We start from the raw sequence: 11,057 nt of genomic DNA, 5'->3' as shown, positions 1-11,057 counted from the left end.
TTCAGTTGTGTGTGCCTGGTGGATTTTATGTTTGTGGTCTGCTTTAAGTGACAGAGCCAGCACTCAGAAAGTGCGCCTCTGCAAAAAAAGATTGCTATACATTTTTTTGTGTGTGTTTTTGTTTTTCAAGACAGGGTTTTGCTGTCCTGGAACTTTCTCTGTAGACCAGGCTGACCTCAAACTCAAAGAGATCCTCCCACCTCTGCCTACCGAGTGCTGGGATTAAAGGTATGCACCACCATCGCCTGGCTAAAGTGCTACAAATATTCACATGAACATTTTTTTAAAGGATTTATTTATTATGTATACAGTGTTCTGTCTGCAATGTATTCCTTCAGCCAGAAGAGGGCACCAGATCTCACTATAGATGGTTGTGAGCCACCATGTGGTTGCTGGGAATTGAACTCAGGACCTCTGAAAGAGTAGCTCTTAACCACTGAGCCCTCTCTCCAGCCCCATCCCTATAAATATTTTTAATGAATACTTGAGGGCCAGTGAGATGGCTCAGCCAGCAAAGGTGCCTGGGGACCTGAGTTCAATCCCTGGGACATGCATGATGGAAGGCAAGAGCTGACTCTGGAAAGATGTCCTCAGACTGCTACATAGGATCATCCCTCACCCCCATGTAAATAAATAAACAAATGAAAAACATTTCTCATATATACTTGGAAAATGCTTTTGCTTTAGTTTTACTTTTGTTCAGTTCCCCCTAATGAGGCTGTCTTCTTCATCTATAGCGGTACCTTGTCCTTTAAAGCTCACTTTAGTGCTGCCCAACAATCCTCCATTTCCTTGGGCAATTACTTCTCTCACTTTTTTTTTTTTTTGGTTTTTCGAGACAGGGTTTCTCTCTGTAGCTTTGCGCCTTTCCTGGAACTCACTTGGTAGCCCAGGCTGGCCTCAAACTCACACAGATCCGCCTGCCTCTGCCTCCCAAGTGCTGGGATTAAAGGCGTGCGCCACCACCGCCCGGCTACTTCTCTCACTTTAAGAGAAGCAATTCATATCTTTTCTTTCAAATTTCAATACCTCTTCTCCTCCCCTCACTCAAATAACCTTGACTTCTTTTTTACCTGAAAAACAAAAACAATCAGAAGAGACCTGTACTTGATTCAGCACCCAAAATGCACCCAATGTTTTCTTACAACCATTCACTTAATGAATCACTGATACAGCAGTTCACTATTCCTTGAGCTAATAACGCTGTTCCTCTCTCCCTCCCCTACTTTATCAGGCTTCCTTTCTCCAGCATACTAACACAGGTTCTCATCCTTAAAACAATATGACACTATTGTTTACTTTTCTGGTTATTAAAAGTCTAAAATTGAGGGATATCTATCAATATTGCAAATGTGTACCTTTTAGGCTAATCATTCCATTTATGGAGTTTCAACCTATAGATAGGGTTGCAGGTATTTATTGTTTCATTTAATGAGTTATTACCTATTAATAGAATAACTAATAAGAAGTGTGGGAGGTACATACCTGCAGAAGTCCCAGTACTCAGGACGATGAATCAGGAGAGTCACTGGAGCACAACACCAAGTTGGTCAAAAGAATCCTATCTCAAAACAGTAAAATAATAAATAAATAGATCAGTATATGTCAGTCTGATTTGTACATAAAAAAACATACAAACAACATTTATTATATATACATAAAGACATAGACAGAAAACATTGGCAAATATATAAGAAATAAAAGTTACCTTTTTTAGAGCAAATGGGAATCAGAAGTAGAAAGAACATTTTTTTTCAAGACAGGGTTTTTCTGTAGCCCTGGCTGTCCTGGAACTCCCTCTGTAGACAAGGCTGGTTTCAAACTCACAGAGATCCACCTGCTTCTGCTTCCTGATTGCTGGGATTAAAGGTGTGTGCCACCACAACACAGCAACAAGCTTTTACACAATTTTTATATGTAATTTTCAGTTATCTAAAAGGCATTACCTATTATAATATTGTCTTGGTTGTGGTGCTATTGCTGTGAAGAGACACTATGACCAAGGCAACTCTTAAAAGAATATGGTGGAGCCGGGCGTTGGTGGCGCACGCCTTTAATCCCAGCACTCGGGAGGCAGAGGCAGGCGGATCTCTGTGAGTTCGAGGCCAGCCTGGGCTACCAAGTGAGCTCCAGGAAAGGCGCAAAGCTACACAGAGAAACCCTGTCTCGAAAAACCAAAAAAAAAAAAAAAAAAAAAAAAAAAAAAAAAAAAAAAAAAAAAAAGAATATGGTGGTATTCTATTTGTACTGAAATGTGATTTTGATTGTATGTTAATAAATAAAGTTGCCAGGGGTCAGAGCTATTAGAGCCATAGAAAGAGCGTGGCGGTGGTGGCGCACGCCTTTAATCCCATAGATCTCTGTGTGTTCAGGGATACAGCCAGCATTGGAGACATACGCCTTTAAGACCTGGAGGGCTGTACTTACAGGCAGTGACGAGGCAGTCATGTGTTTGGGTTTACAACCAATGAGAAGGCAGAACAGAAAGACTATTTAAAGACATACACACAGGAAATAGGTCTCTTTCAGGAAGCTAGGAGGAAAGGTAAGATTTTAGCTCTGAGCTCTGACCTCTTGGCTTTCTCTTTTACATTGGTTCTGTGTTTCTTATTTAATAATATGGTTGGTTACATCTACAAAAGAAAGCATTTAATTAGGGGCTGGCTTACAGTTTAGAGCATTGTTTCTCAAACTGTAGGTCAAGACCCCTTTCTTTGGGAGTCAAAAAACCCTTTCATAGAGGTCACATTTCAGATATCCTGCATATCAGATATTTACATTGCAATTCATAACAGTAGCAAAATTACAGTTATAAAGTATTAATAAAAATAATTTCATGGTTAGGGTCACCATAACATGAGGAACTTTATTAACATGTCAAAGCATTAGGAAGGTTGACAGCCACTGATTTAGAGGGTTAATTTATGATCATCATGGCAGGAAACAGACAGACATGGTGCTGGAGCAGTATCTAAGGGTTTTACATCCTGATCCATAGTCAGAGAGAGAAACTGGGCTTGGGGTGGGCTTTTACACATCTCCTCCAGCAAGGCCATACCTCCTAATCCTTCCCAAATAGTTCCACAAATTGGGACCAAGTATTCAAACATAGAAGTCTATGAAGGGGATTCTCATTCATGCCACCACAAATAAACTCATTTTTTCAAAATACAAGCCACTTTCTCCCTCCCCTATCCCACCTATCATATCTCAGTTTTCTGACTCTTCTTATAAGATCCCAAAAGTTCTAGATATCCTTCTTGCATTTATTTGTCACACACACTACAAGTTAAGGCCTTTTCCCACTAGTCCATTTTGAAGCCATGGACATCACAGTAACCATAGATTCCACTAGGCAGCCTTTGTAGCTCCATCTCTAGTTTTCTTTTTTGTTTTAAAGATTCTAAAACTTTTTTTGTTTTATTTCATTTTTTAAAAAAAGTTTATTTTGCAAGGCAGTGGTGCCGCATGCCTTTAATCCCAGCACTGGGATGGACACACACACACACACACACACACACACACACACACACACACACACGGGGGGGGGGGGGGGGGGGGGGGCTCTTTCCAAATAAGATGGAGGTGGTAAATTATTTACATTCAAACATTTACTCAAATGAAGAAGTTAATAGATGTGTGTCAACAAAGGTTTAAAAACTTACCGATTTATAAAAGAGGTGGGGAAAGTGAAATGTTGAGAAACCAAGATGAGTCTGGGAGAAATTGACAAGGAGGTAGGTTGGAAAGCAGTCATTATAGTGTGAGGAATTTGGCTCAAGTTGTCAAGGAAAATGATAGTTGTTTATTTATATTGTAAGCATTTCTATTTTGAAATAGCTCTGCCATTTTCCTAGTCAATTTTTTTCACTATTGGTCAAAATTCTTCAGATAAAAAGAACCAGTAGGAAGGAAGGATAGATGGATAGACAGACACATCCATCCATATATAGAGATATAAATGATGAGGAATTGGTCCACGTGATTATGAAGGTCAGATTTTTGTTGTTTGTTTGTTGTTGTGGTGTGTGTGTGTGTGTGTGTGTGTGTGTGTGTGTGTGTGTGTGTGTGTGTTTTGAGACTAGTTTTCTCTGTATAATAGCTCTGGCTGTCTTGAAACTCTCTTTGTAGACCAGGCTGGCCTCAGACTCACAAAGATCCACCTGCCTCTGCATCCTGAGTGCTAAGCATGTGCCACCAATACCCAGTGAAGGTCAGTAGTTTTAAATGATGCATTTGCTCCTTGTCTGATGGGTTAAAAGTGGACTATTATTATATAATACTATTTTGGTAAATGAATAAATTTGTAGATCACCATGACTTTGAACTCAGAGATCTACCTGCCTTTGCCTCCCCAGTGCTGGCTTGGAATATGAAATTATAATCATTGGTAATTGTGATTTTGAGTTCCTTGTGTATTATTTGGGTCACAAAGAAATATATTCACTGCACATTTTGATTGGAGAGCTTGCACTTGTGGTAATAATCCTAGTGCACGTTACTGAGATTTGGTTCAGACTGATATCATTGTGACAGAATGAAGCGTCACTAAAGAGCAAGGCCTTCAGACATGCGGTAAGGGTTATCTGGCTAGGTTAAGTGAGGTGGGAAGACCTATTCAATGGGATGCAGTCCTGAACAGAAAAAAAATAGAGAAAGTGCCGGGCGTGGTGGCCTTTAATCCCAGCACTCAGGAGGCAGAGACAAGCAGATCTCTGAGTTTAAGGCCAGCCTGGCCTACAGAGTGAGTTCCAGGACAGGCTCCAAAGCTACACAGAGAAAGCCTGTCTTGAAAACAAAACAAAAAAATGTCAGTCACAGAAAGATCCATTGCGTTGTTTCATGTTTCGAGACAGTGTCTCACATTGTAGCTTCAGCTGGCCTGAAACTCACATTAAATGCCCTGCCTCAGCTTCTCAGGTGCTACAATTACAGGGATGAGCTACCATGTCTGCCTAAAGATTTAAGAAGTTGGAAATGTTAAAAAGATCTCAAATTCTCATTACACTGATATTGAGAGGATGATAAAAGACCACTGAGTGTGTGAGAAACATAGTCAAAATTCAGTTCTGAGCCTTAAAATCATGTAACAAATGAGACATAAATATATTAGAAAACAATTGGGATATCATTTGTCTTATTAGTCCAATATTTTTCTTCTTTTAAAGATTTATTTATTTATTTTGTATACACATGCCAGAAGGAGCACCAAATCTCATTATACATGGTTGTGAGCCCACCATGTGGTTGTTGGGAATTGAGCTCAGAACCTGGGATTTTAAATTATTAACCTCTGAGCCATCTATCCATCCTCCAATATTTTATTCTTTATAAAAATATTTCCCTTGGATTTCTTTACACTTCCAAGAAATGTAAGTGTAGCTATTAGTCGTTGCTGTAACACAATACCCTAGTAACACTGGAAGAAAACAAAAAACATGATTGCAGAGTTATGTGGCTCAGAAATCTGGGCATGTCTTGCTTGCTAGCTGCCTTTGCTCAAGGTCTCTATGATACTGAAGTCAAACTCACTGGAGCCTCAGCTGGGGTGGGGCAACAGGGCAACAGAGCAGAAAGTCACTATCAAGCTGGCACTCATGGTTGATGGCTGATTTGATTGCTTAACCATGGGTTTTCCCCATAAGCTTATTTTCCCTTGTGTGGTGTAGGTGAGTACAGGCACACAGGTGTGCACATTAAGACTGAAGGTTGACTTCTAGAGTCCTCCAATCACTCTTTACTGAATCTATTCAGACAAGGTCTCTCATGGAACCTGGAGCTCCTCACACAGCCAGTTTAAACTAACGAGCTTTTGCAAGGATCCCATCTCCACCTTCCAAGTTCTGGAACTATACAGGTGGGCCACCCAGCTTTCTGAGATCTGAACTCAGATCCTTATGGTTGAGCAGCACAAGCGCTGTAGCTGCTGAGCCATCTCCCCAGCTCTGTTTGTTTAGTTTTTGGTTTGTTTGATTTGAAGTTTCTTATTTTGGAGTTTTTTGGAGAAGGTGTTGTTTGGGTTTTGGGTCTTTTTTTGAGACAGGAACCTCACTCTGTATCCCTGGCTGACCTTCCAAGTACTGGAATTACAGATATGCACCACAAGCCTGGCCTCATAGTCTTGTGCCTGGCTGCTGGTGTGTGTGTGTGTGTGTGTGTGTGTGTGTGTGTGTGTGTGTGTGTGTACCCACATGCATTGCATTTATAGAAGGAGGCAGAAGAAAAAGAGGAAGAGGGAGAGGGAGAAAGAGAAGAGGACCAGCAAGATGGTTCAGTGGGTAGGGCTCTTGTCACCAAGCCTGACAACTAGGGTTTGATTCTTGACCCATGTAGTCAAAGGAGAGAACTGAGTCCATGGCATACTGTGAACACACACACACACACACACACACACACACACACGTTTTAACTATTTAAGGAGAAGACAGTCCACAACTAAAATGGAGGAGCTGAAGAGGTAGCAGAGAGGTTTTTCTGTTTGATTGTTTGGTTAGTTGTTTTTGTTTGTTTGTTTGTTTGTTTGTTTGTTTGTTTTGTTTTGTTTTGTTTTAAGACAGGCTTTCTCTGTATAGCAGCTCTGGTTATCTTGGAACTCAGTCTATAGACCAGGCTGGCCTTGAACTCACAGAGATCCACCTGCCTCTGCCTCCCAAGTGCTGGGATTAAAGGCATAGCACAGAGGTTTTAAGAGCATATACTGCTCTTGTAAAGAACTGAATTGTTCCCAGGATCCATACAGCTGCCTATAGCTCCAGATCTGATGCCATCTTCTAGGCCCATGGGCACTGCATTCAACATTCACAAACCCACCCTCAGACATACACATATACACATATTTAAAATTAAAAAAAAAAAAACCTAGCCAGGTGGTGGTGGCACATGCCTTTAATCCCAGTACTGGGGAGGCAGAGGGAGGTGGATCTCTGTGAGTTCAAGGCCAGCCAGATCTACAGAGTGAGTTGCCCCAACAATGGGTTTGGGAAAGTGAGCCAATGAGTCCAGCCCACATTCAATGGGAAAGACTATTTAAGTCACAATTTTTATATGACTATGGTGTTACAAAAGGTTGGTTGTCACTATTTGAAAAAGGCAACTCAAAAGCTTAAGAGAATTTATATGAAAGAAAGAAGTCGATACAGGAATCAATAAGATAAAACTCAAGAGAAAGAAGAGAAACTTAGAAAATATATGTAAATGTAATTTTATTGTATATGCACGTTTGAATATGGGTTTGTGTGCATTAATGCAGTGCCTATGGTGACCTGAGTGTCAGATCTCATGGAGCTAGAGTTAGAAAGTGATTGTGAGCTGTTTGATTTGAGTTCTGGGAACCAAATCTAGGTCCTCTAAAAGAGCAGTATCCACTCTTGACCACAGCCCTCTCGCCAGCCTTGTAATGGATTCTTATCCATTTGTATTAGTGTCACTGTGATGAAAATATCTAGAGAATTCTTTGTTTTGGTTCACAATTTCAGAAGGTTCAGGCCATCATGGCAGGGCAGATATGGCCATCTGGTGTTCAAGGTTTTTTTTTATTCCATCTGGGCCCTAGCCTGTAGGATGTTGCCATCATGCTCAGCTAACAATCTATGAAAATACCCGCACAGACAGACTGAGACATGCTTCAAGTTGGCCACGAAGATTTACCATCACTTCATTCAAAAGAAGCTGCTTACACCTTGTTTTCATTTTTTTTTTCAGATGACTTAAATTTACAAGAGTTTTTAAAATAGGCCTTCTTCTATCAGAGTATGGTTTGAGGAACCCACCTTCTCCATGGCAAGACACTTTAGAATGTCACATTCTTGCTCCCACTGGGTTCTGGGGATGATGGAACAGGAGGGCTGGATGGACCCTCAGACCTGGCTAAGCTTCCAAAGTCCACCCAATTGACACAGAATTAGGCTGGGGATTGGGCCAGGCTCAGGAATGCAAGAGATCTCCCCAGACCATCTCACTCCCACCACTACCCCTGCAATATGAGTTCTGTAGAGGGATGACATACTGTGGAGCTCAGGTTGGTGTGGGCCTGGAGATTTCCAGCTTGAGGGCCAGGTAGGAGATGGAGTGGAGAGAAACTCAAAGAGGACCTGTGGGTCATTCAGGATGTTCTCTTTGGAAAGATGTTAACCAAGCAGACCACCTGCTGCTTTGAGGACCTGCAGCTTAGTTTCAAGATCATGTGTAAGCTGAGGTCTCTGCTGTAGAAGTGTGTGGAGGAAGTAGACAAGAACCTTTCAAGAGAGATGCAAAGCAGAGACTCTGATGAAGGCCCACAAGAGAAAGCAAATGAATGGGTTAGCTTGTTCCCACCCAGCACTTAGCAAGCCTAATTAATTAATTGTCTGATTAATTTGGTTTTCAAGACAAGGTTTCTCTGTGTAACTTTGGAATCTGTCCTGGAACTCACTCTGTAAACCAGGCTGCCCTGGAACTCACAGGGATCCCCCAGCCTCTGCCTTCCGAGTGCTGGGATTAGAGCCTGCCCCTTGGTTAGCAAGCCTATTTTTCACTACAGCTTTTGTCTTACTCCCCGGTTCACACTTCACAAAATTAACTGATAAAGTCAGCTTGAAAAGAACATTATAGGGGCTGGGGGTGGGGAATCAGAGCTCACCATCACTCAAGTGGCCTTCTAATCTGTCATCTTCCTTCCAGCTTATAGAAATCAGGAACGGGCAGGTCTGGAGAGTCTGATGACCTGTGGACAGCACTGAGGCTACATTGAGAGGATTGATTACTGCAAGAGCGTTCACGGTGGCCACCCGGCTATGACCGAATTCAGACTCCTCAGAAGCCACATAGAGCCTCTGCACCTGTGACCCCGACAAGGGGGAGTTTGTAATAAAAGTCCTTCATTTCCAACTCAATGGTTTGTTGCTAATAATGGCTTTCCCATCACTTTGTCTATTGACAATAGAACACCAGAACAAAATGTGGCACCAGAATAGAACCTTTTACAGTTATGAAGTCAAATGATTAACAACCTTAATTATATCTGCAAAGTCCAACATTTAGCAGTAGGTTATCTCATCACATAACTGGATGTGAGGTCTGACAGAGATGGACAATGAATGGCTACTAAGGATGTTAAAGACACCCCTCAAGATTATTTGGTTCTGGATTTACAACATTCCAACTCTCTATAGCCATCATAACATTGTAGCCAATCAAGTAACCTTGTAGAATGTTTAACAAAGGTGTTTTGTTTGTTTGTTTTCTGGCTTGGCAGAAGCCAGAAAGCATTGAAGTATACAAGGAATTGAACATTTCAGTTCCTGGTCTGAATATGAAAAGGGAACTAAGTGAGAAACAATGTGGACAGTCTAAATAAACAAAGAACCTCCAGGCTAGTGGCCTGCAAGAAGATGGGGACTTGAGACATACAGCAAGGAGCTGAACTCTCTGGAGCAAAATGAGTGTAGAGGTGGATTCTTCCTCAGAGGCTCCAAACAGGAATGTAGGCCAACAGACACCTTAAAATTTCAGCCCTGTGGAAACTGTGAAATAATAAATTTGTATTGTTTTAAGTTAACAAAATGCAGTCATTTGTTATGACAATGAAAAAAACTTTAGAAAAAAACTACACAAACATGTGCATATACACTCATACAGACATGTAAGCTGTAAGTATGTTTTTTTTTTTAATGTTTAAAAAAAAGTAGAAAGTGATTGAGGAAGACACCCAATGTCAACCTCTGGCTACTACATGCATGCACACATATTTCTATATGCACCAGCATGCATATACACACATATGAACATCATAAAAAATAACAGCTGTTTTTTATTTGGTTGGTTTTTCCAGACAGGGTTTCTCTGTGTAGCCCTGGCTGTCCTGGAACTCATTCTGTAGACCAGACTGGCATCAAACTCATAGAGATCCATCTGCCACTGTCTCCTGAGTGCTGGGATTAAAGGCATGGGACACCACTACCTGTCCACCTTCTTTTATACATTTATAACAAGTCTTTCTGGATTATTTTGTTATGTAAATTTAGTCATGTGCCAAATAATGACATATTGGTCAATAAAGGACTGCATGCATGTATGATGGCGGTCTTATAAAGATTACACTGCCTGGTGACTCAGTCTTTTTAGTTTCTATAGTATGTTCCCCGAAATCCCCTAACAATGTGTGTACCAGAGTATGTCCTGCTCTAAGTGATGTTAGACTGTATTAAAGTCTTAGTACTGTCTGAAACACCCAGTCTATCCTCTAGCATGGTCATCTCCCACCCACACTGCTTCCCCCGCTTCCCTTCTCTTTAATTGTGTGAGAGGTTCCATTGGTTATGACTGAATGTCTTTCTTAATTGGAATCTAGAATAAACAACCTTAAACTGGTATCTTTGCTATGGGTTTAAGTGAAATGTTCTTCAGATGTTGTACTATCTTAAGGCAACAATTAACTTTCTGATTAAATCATGAAAAAATTCAAAAAAGCTTGCTTTCAAGGCCAGCCTGGTCTACAGAGCAAGTTCCATGACAGCCAGGGCTACAAAGAGAAACTCTGTCTTAAAAACAAAAACAAAACCATTTGTGGGAGCTGGGCTAGGTAGATCTCTATGAATTCAAGGCCAGCCTGGTCTACAGAATGAGTTCTGGGACAGCAAGGGCTGCTGTTACACACAGAAACCCTGTCTTGAAAAACAAAACAAACATTTGTGAGGCTCGAGAGATGGCTCGGCAGTTGAGAGCACCTGTTGCTCTTGCAGAGGACCTGGACTTGGTTTCCAGAACCTACTGTCAGAATACATACACTGAGGCTTAACACTTAAACACATAAAATGAAACTTTAAACTTTAAAACTTTTTAAAAAAGAACATTTGTGTTTTCCTTATTTCTCTATATTCCAATTAGAATGGAGCTCCATTAAAATTTAAGCGACTTAGGGATGGAGAGATGGCTCAGTGGTTAAAAGCCCACATTGCTCTTGCAGTGGACCAAAATTCCGTCTCCAGCACCAGGCAGCTCATAACCACTTGTAAGATCAAATCCAGGGAATCTGATACCTCTTCTGGCCTTCACAGATGCCTGTACTCATATGAACATAC

Source organism: Peromyscus maniculatus, chromosome 4, assembly GCF_049852395.1.
Source record: "Peromyscus maniculatus bairdii isolate BWxNUB_F1_BW_parent chromosome 4, HU_Pman_BW_mat_3.1, whole genome shotgun sequence".
Classification (NCBI taxonomy): Eukaryota; Metazoa; Chordata; class Mammalia; order Rodentia; family Cricetidae; genus Peromyscus; species Peromyscus maniculatus.
The sequence above is the reverse complement of the archived record's forward strand: the minus strand, read 5'-3'. Positions refer to the sequence as shown.